Here is an 8555-nt window from a genome sequence, read left to right as displayed (position 1 = left end):
CTAAGTAATCTACAGGGCACTGAAATTGTGTCAGGGTCGCAATAAACCTGGCCGAAGTGCCTTTATACCTTACTAGACTCTGTGGTTATTGGGGGTTCTCGTCGGGTTTGCTGTGTCAGCGATCTGCGCAGAGCTGGGGCAGCACACAGAGGTAACACACGCACGCAGCCGAGTGATATCAACAGGAGAAAGCAGAAGCACCACACCGGTAGCATCTGACAACATTAGACAACAGGAGCACGGTCTAAACCAGAGCTTGTAGGTACAGCGAACAGGACCCCTCAGTCAGGTCCATCTTGTGGGGCAGTGAGCCCAGACTCCGGCCCTGGGGCTCCCTCTGTTTCCCCAGCCAGCTCCAAACTGAGACTCTCCAGCCCCTCCTCTGGCCTTTGTCTCTTTCCGGGGCCAGGAGGTCACCTGATCTCTTTGTTCTCCAACACCTTCGGCTGGCACCTTTGCAGGGGAAGGGCCCAGGCCATCAGGAGACAGAGTGTCGGCCATTCTCTGTGCAGACAGGATCACAGGGGCCCACTTGGGCTCTGCAACAATCACACAGCCTGATCCCCCCACCTAGATACCTAAGAAATGCAAAGGGGAAACTGAGGCACCCACACAGTATTCAGAGAAAACATTAAAAACATTCCCACTTCGTCACACTGCTAATGGCAGGAGACAGTGTATCTGAATCACAGGAGCCCATGTCAGCCCTTGCTTTAAAGCTAAAAGTCAGCGAGGAAATGTCAAGTCCTTGTGGGGCACCACTCAGCCGCTGCTTTCCAGCCAAGCTGATTGGTAGCAGAGCGGCTTCCCCCTGCAGCTGGAGCCTGGGGGTGTTCCCGGCTGAGTCACCTCACAGCCCTCTGCCCGGCACAACTGTGTGTGACGGTTGGGAGGAGAGCATCTCCCAGGCCCACCCAAACCTGGAGAGAGCAGCTCGGCCTTTGGCTATTTCAGTTCAGTTAGTTCTGTCTCTGCTGAGCCTGGATGTCGGGGCATGTGGCCAATGGATCACGGGGCCTCATTTCTTTAAGAACATGAGAACGGCCACACTGCTCTGTCCAGCCCAGTGTCCTGTCTGCCGGCAGGGGCTGGTGCCAAGTGCCCCAGAGGGAATGGACAGAACAGGGAATCATCCAGTGATCCATCCCCTGTCGCCCATTGCCAGCTTCTGGCAAACAGAGGTTCGGGACACCATCCCTGCCCATCCTGGCTAATAGCTATTGATGGACCTACCCTCCAGGAACTTCTCTAGTTCTTTTCTGAACCCTGTTATAGCCTTGGCCTTCACAACATCCTCTGGCACCGAGTTCCCCAGGCTGTCCGGGCGTTGGGGGAAGAAATACTTCCTTTGTTTTAAACCTGCTGCCAACTAATGTCATTGGGTGACCCCTAGTTCTTGTGCTATGAGGAGGAGTAAACAACACTTCCTTATCCACTTTCTCCACACCAGTCATGGTTTTATAGACCTCAATCATATCTCCCCTTAACTGTCTCTTTGCCAAGCTGAACGGTCTCAGTGTTTTTAATCTCTCCTCACACAGAAGCTGTTCCAGACCCCCAATCATGTTTGTTGTCCTTTTCTGAACCCTTTCCAATTCCAGTCTGTCTGTTTGGAGATGAGGTGACCACATCTGCGCACAGTGTTCAAGGTGTGGGCGTATCAGGGATTTATATAGCGGTGTTCTGACATTTTCCATCTTCTCTCGCCCGTTCCTAATGATTCCCAACGCTCTGGTTGCTTTTTCGACTGCCAGGTCTGCCAAGGCAAAGGTAGCCCTTCCCAGACTGTTTTGGGCTTAATTATCTTGAGGGATTGTGTATCATCTGCAAACTTTGCCACCTCCCTGGTTACCCCTTTTCGCAGATCATTTATGAATATGCTGAACAGCCCTGGCCCTTCCCAGACCAGCACAAGCCCTCAGGGGACACCACTATTTACCTCTTTCCATTCTGAAAAGGACCATTTATTCCTACCCTTTGTTCCCTGTCTTTTAACTGGAGAGCCTGGCAGTGTTTTCAGGATCACTTTAATTTAATTTAATTTAATTTAATGACAAGCCTTTCGTTATCTGAATCACCCTGCCTGTGTTTACAAACAAACTCTCTGCCCGGGGTGGAAGTTGTTAGCAGCAGAGAACTCGTCACAGTCCACGCTCCGTCTCTGGGTCCTGGTGTCTGTGGGTCCCTGGTATCGGGGGTAGCCGTGTTAGTCTGTATCTACAAAACAACAAGGATCTGGTGGCACCTTAAAGACGAACAGATTTATTTGGGCATAAGTTTTCGTGGGTAAAAACCTCTGGGAGACCAGAATTGCTCACAAACAGTGCTCCAGCTGAGATCGCTCACCAGCTCCACCAGCATATCCTAACACTTCCTGGGCCTGTCTCTGCTGGAAACACCTCACCTGATCCTTCCCAGGCCCGTGTTAGCCTTTTTCACGGCCGCATCACATTGACGGCTCCTAGTCATCCTCCTGTGATCAACAAACACGCCCAGGTCTTTCTCCTCCTCCTGTCACTTCCAACTGATCCGTCCCTAGTTTATAGCACAAATTCTTGTTGTTAGTCCCTAAATGCAGGACCCTGCACTTTGCACTTAAATTTCATCCCATTTCTATTACTCCAGTTTACAAGGTCGTCCACGAAAGCTTATGCCCAAATAACTCTGTTAGTCTTTAAGGTGCCACCGGACTCCTAATTGTTTTTGTGTATACAAACTAACACGGCTACTCCCAATACTTAAGGTCGTCCAGATTTTCTTGTAGGATATTCCAGTCATTCTCTGTATTGGCAACACCTCCCAACTTTGTGTCACCTGCAGATTTTATTAGCACACGCCCACTTTTTGTGCCAAGGTCAGTAACGAAACATTAAATAAGGTTGGTCCCAAGACCGATCCCTGAGGAACTCTGCTAGTGACCTCCCTCCAGCCTGACAGGTCAACTTCCAGCGTGACCCATCGTAGTCTCTCCTTCAACCAGTTCCTTACCCACCTTCCAGTTCTCCTATTAATCCCCCTCTTCTTCAATGTAATGAATGGTTTCCCATGTGGAACTGGATCCAAACCCTTCCGGACACCCGGGTAGCTTGGATCCACTGCACGTCCTGTGTGAGATTAGTAACTGTTAACACCTCTTGAACCCAACAATCGAAACAATTGTAGAAAAATCTTCAGTTACTTTCTATCATTTCGGTGACTCACTTTTTGCGGTTCCCCAAGCTTGGAACAGATCCTTTAACTTTAGGAAACATCCTAAGAGCCCTTTCTTCTCTTAATCACCCTGTTTATAAACACAATTCGGACCTGCCTCGGGGCCAACCAAGGAAGGTTTTTTAAAGGCTTTTAAAGTTCCCCCTAGATCTGTGTGTGCGCGCAGCAGAGATGGAGTGAGGATGAAAAGCAAAAAACAAAAAGCGGAAGAACCCCCCAAAACCCAGAACCTGTCACCCGCTACTTATAACATGTGATGAACAAATAAAAAAATACAAACCCAAATCTGATTATCGTAAGTGGAGCTGACGATTAAAAGCTGCACAAAGCGTGCTAGCGGTCTGCGTAACGCCACTCGGTAACTCAGAACCCAGCCCAAAAAGCCAGCCGCGTCTGGGCCCGGAATTGAGCAAGGAACTCTGCCTGGCGGGCGGCTTCCCGGCTCCGGCTGTCACACGCTGAACGGTGGCTCTGGTGCTTTCTCTCACCGACACGCTCTGTTCCTGCCATTACCTACTCCAGGTTAGTCACTCCACTAAAAACATATTGACCTCATGGTAACGTCCGCGATTAAGGGTTTTCTCTGTTATTAAGAACAGGAATTGATTTTTCTAATTATTTTGGCATTTCTGTTTACCGATCACAATCACGCACGTGACTCACTAGCACCTGACTCCATTACTGCTATTGGTATGAGACACGGCACCGCACTCACTTTTGCACAAATTTTGTTATTTTACAGATATAAGTAAAAATACAATTTGAAAATAAGCGCCTGTCATCTGCGCAGTGTCTAACGTTCTGTGTTTAGCTGCTGTTAAGCACTTGTCGATATTACAGAGTAGCTTTCTTTCTTTCTTTCTTTCATGAAACTGGCACTGCTAAGGGGAGGCAGTACCAAGAAGTAACAACAACAACAATAATAATAACACAATCCCCCGAATTAGTTACAAACTGTAATAATACAGTTTTTAAAAATCCCTGACCTATTCTTGTGTGTGTGCCCTGTTAGTCCTGGATTGCAGGGGATGAATAAACACCAGCTTGCTTTGCAAAGGCCGCCCGGAGCCCTGTGCCGCTGACAATCCGGGCTGGCTGCATCATTCCCAAAGGCGTGAAGTCTCTGCGGGGCTCTAAATCCATCTGGACTCGCTGGGGATCCCTGGAGGGAACAAGGGGGCGCTGTCACCTCATTGTTTACCCCTCTCCGTTCTGAAAACTGACCATTTATTCCTACCCTTTTGTGGAAGAAACGAACTCCACTCTCAGGTTGGAAGCAACAAAGTCGGAGACAGCTTTATTCAGGACATGCAATTGCAAGGGAAGGACACAGCTGACAGAGAGCATCTCTGCCTCGGTTTCTTCAAAGTACAAACAATATCACACAAGCGTTTATACAGTTTAGTGGCCTGCATTAATCACAAACATCTGCAGTTTGTTTATGTTCTGTCCTGCCCATTCCTGTATTTTCTCACTTCTGTTCTCAAATTGTCGCTATCTCAAGGCTGGGTCACACTGACTCTACTCTGCTGTCTTCGCACCCGCTTCTGACATGAGCCCTGCTTCTACAGATCACGCGATATTAGGCTAAGACTTAGCATGACAGTTGCTCTGTTTCTTACAACTGAGAGGCCTATATTTAAATCCTTTAACCCTGTTGCCACACTTTGTTTCCTGTCTTTTAACCAGTTACTGATCCATGAGAGAACCTTCCCTCTTAGCCCTTGTCACTTACTTGGTTTAAGAGCCTTTGGTGAGGGATCTTGTCAAAGGCTTTCTGAAAGTCCAAGCACACTCTGTCCACTGGATCCCCCATGTCCGTGTGCTTGTCGACCCCCTCAAAGAATTCTAGTAGATGGCTGAGGCATGATTTCCCTTTACTAAAACCACGTTGGCTCTTCCCCAACAAATTATATTCATTGATGTGTCTGACAATTTGGTTCTTTACTATAGTTTCAACCAGTTGCCTGGTACTGAAGTCAGACTTACCGGCCGGTGATTGCCGGGGTCTCCTCTGGAGCCTTTTTTAAAAATCGGATTCACATGAGCTATCCCCCAGGCATCTGGGACAGAAGCTGATCTAAGCGATAAGTAACAAACCACAGTTAGTAGTTCTGCAATTTCATATTTCACTTCCTTCAGGACTCTTGGGCGAGCCGATCCGGTGACTCACTGCGTGAGCCTGGTAAGTGTCGGCCCCCCCGCCCTCTCCCCCCAGGGTGGCTTGCAGGAGCGGAGTCAGAGTCAGGAGCGTTGCTGGGAATCACCCCCCAGGGCAGGTGCTGAGATAGCCAGTCACTGTGTCTTTGCGGGTGGGGAGCGGCTCTCCCTACCGCACACAGGCCCAGAGCCCCTCAGGCCAGCCGGGCCCTGGGGCCCATCCAGCCGGCCCCCCGCACAGCCCCAGCCAGACCATCTCCCCAGTGATCTCTGCAGCCACGTCTGGCCAGCTGGGGCTCCAGGGCGACGTGCTCTGTGGCCGCACACCCCCAAGCTGGGCCCTCTGGCTCCCCCAGGCGTCCGTCCCCCCAGGGCTCCCCAGCGAGTCCAGATGGATTTAGACCCCGCCAGAGACTTTACCCCTTTGGGAACGATGCAGCCAGAAGGAATTGTCAGCAACGCAAGGTGGCATTTATTCGCCATCACCTGCAATCCGGGGCTAATGGGGTCTTCGCCCATGGGGGCCACATCCCTGCCTCTCTGGCCCCCCAGCCTGCGTGCCCAGTCTGGTCCCCTGGCTGCCCCCTGCTTCCCGTAGAAGTTTGTGTGTCCGTGGCCGGTCGCGGGTCCCCATGGTCTCTCCAGGCAGCCCCATGATCATCCGTTCAGACCAACCCAGCCAGCGCTGCTGCCGATGTGACGCCTGTGGGTCCCACGCCCGCGGAGCCATGGCGGCCCTCGCTCCCAGGCTGTCTGGGGCGTTCTCAGGCAGGCTCCCCAGGTGGGATATGCTTCACCTCAGGCCTATTGCTTTTCCTAATGGCCCATTGCCCTGAACAGGCCGGTCCCAGCCAGCTGTCTGGGCTGGAAGCCGTCTGCCTCGTGGGCGGTCCCCAGGTGGAACCACGTTTGAGATACGGAGACAGTCCGTGTTCAGAGCTTCAGACGCAAAACTGATTTGCTGAATATAATTATCCTAGAGACGACTAACGGCCCGTCAGCAAAGACAATGGACCGTGGCAGAGCTTCACCGGTGGATAATGGTGGCTATGACTCTGCAGGGCGTGGGACAGGCCACGTGACACCAAACTCCATTTTGGGACCTGTCGTTTTCCTCAAACGGGGCTGAGAAAGCTTAAAACAAGCTCGTTCTCGCCAAGGGAAAGGCTCTAAAGGATGGGAGAGACGTCACTTATGGGCCTCTCGCCCCACACAGGAGAACACCTGGAAACAGTGGAGGAACAGGTCTGTCGTGCAGCAAACGCACCTGACAGAGACCGGCCCGTGTGCAAACAAAGCATTGCCGATTCCCTGCGGGGCGGGGCCCGATGTGGTTTAAAGCCGGGCGCTGGGAGCAGCGATGCGGAGCAGGGAACGGCCACGGCGCTAACACGGCTCCTCCCGCGGCTGGGTGAGTCCAGGCAGGGGGCGGGGGTCAGAGTTGGGGCTGCCAAGGGTCTCTGGGGTGGTGGGAGAGCTGGGTGTTTGTGGGGGGATTGGGTCCTGGGCAGAGACTGGAGTTTCCCAGACGCCGAGGCCAGCAGGGCCCGTGGTGCCCACCCCGTCTGAGCTCCTGCGTGACCCAGGCCGGAGACTCTCCCCGGCGTTTCCTGCCCCGGCCCCATCGCTCCCGGCTGGGCTCGAGCAGTGAGTTTTGAGCCTGTGAAGGAGGGAGAATCTGCCCCAGCCCCAGTGAGCACCAGCACCTGCCTATTCCCTTCCCTGCCGAATCTTTGTGCCTTATTTCTCACGTGAATGCGTCTGGCACCGGTCCCAGCCGGCGCGACCCCCTCAGAGCTCGCTGGCAAGGGCAAAAAGCCTCCTTGGCTTCGACCTTCCTGGGTCTGACCTCGGAGCAGCCAGTATCCCTGTTCCCACCCACACTTCCCCTTGGGGGAACAGCCAGGGGGCCTGCCCCCCAACTCTGCACTCAGACGTGCCTCTCAGCCAGCCAGGTAAAGCAGAAGGTTTGTTGGGTAGCACAGAGCTTGTTAGCACAGAAATCAGTGACTTTCAGCCAAGTCCATCTTGGGGGAACCCCGGGCCAGACAGCCTGGACTCCCCCCTCCGAGTCCCCCACAGCAGACTGCCCTGGACCCCCCTGCCTGGCCTCTGACCCACCCGTGTGGCGTTTGTCCTGCTTCCCGGGCAAAGCGTCACCGGTAGCACCCCCCTCCTGGCTCTCAGGTTACAAAGGGCATCGGCCATCGCCTACGTGCAGACAGCCCAGCAGCCTCATTTCCAGCAAAACTCACACCCCCAGTTCCCGCCACCGAGGCACTGGAGCAGCACCCAGGGAAACCGAGGCACACACAGTATTAGTACAGGACAGTAAGACTCACCTGCAACACAACAAGATGAATAAAACCTCACTTGGTCACACCTAGGAAATAAACAAAACACACAATCTAAGCTGACAATAGTAATGAAATTGGAGCTGTAGCAAACTCCCCCGAACGTTGTTTCAGGCAGGCTGCCGAGACTCTTGAAGGCCAGATGCACTTCCTGGCAGCTTAAAACTCCAGGTCTCACTTTCCCAGGCTAGGAATCTTTCTAGCCTGGGTTCAACCCTTGTCCCCACTTCAGTCCGTGTTTCTCGGGTGTTTCCAAGCACCGGCCTTGGGCAGGGAGTCAGAGAAAGAGAAGAACCCCAGTGAGGTCGCTCCCTGCCTTACAGGGTTTGTTTTCAAGCGGGGTTCGCACGTCTGTCAGGGGGCGAGCCCTGGTATCCTCGATGGATTCCTGTGCCAGGTGACACCCCTCGTGGGGTATCGTGTACAAATCACAGCAGAGGTTGGTGTAATGTCACCCCTGGTCGTGTCATTGCTCACCCTCCCTCCCGGCTCCACATCCGAGCTCCCTCAGCGTCGGGCTGCCAGGCGGGTTTTCCGGCCCTCGCCTCCTTCCCGTGGCCCTTCCCTGAGCCCCGTCCAGTCTGTTGCCCTCTCTTGAGCCGGGCAGACACCGGAGCCGGAGGCAGGCTCCAGCGCTGGGCTCCTGGGGCGTCTCTGCGCTGCGGTGCCCCCCGCGGCCGGCCTGGCTGACTCGGGCTCGCCGGGGTACAAGTGCAGCGCAGATGTTCAGGTGGGGCTGGAGGGTCCCAGAACTCAGGCTTCAGCCCCAGCTGAACGGCTACACTGCCGGGTTCCAGCCCTGCCTCCCCCCGGGCCGTGATGGACCCACAG

At 53.6% G+C, this 8555-nt stretch overlaps 1 long non-coding RNA gene across 1 annotated transcript; it reads right to left on the bottom strand.

The window, feature by feature from the left end:
- Positions 1-448: 448 nt before the first annotated feature.
- On the bottom strand, positions 449-7801 carry LOC117876331. The gene is made up of 5 exons (XR_004645469.1): positions 7713-7801; positions 5200-5290; positions 4197-4372; positions 2993-3104; positions 449-578 (listed from the first exon to the last, which is right to left on the bottom strand). It is a non-coding gene; the product is annotated as an uncharacterized LOC117876331 (long non-coding RNA).
- Positions 7802-8555: the final 754 nt, after the last annotated feature.

This window comes from Trachemys scripta, chromosome 4 (assembly GCF_013100865.1).
Source record: "Trachemys scripta elegans isolate TJP31775 chromosome 4, CAS_Tse_1.0, whole genome shotgun sequence".
NCBI classification, from domain to species: domain Eukaryota; kingdom Metazoa; phylum Chordata; order Testudines; family Emydidae; genus Trachemys; species Trachemys scripta.
This window is presented reverse-complemented; position numbering and strand designations above follow the sequence as displayed.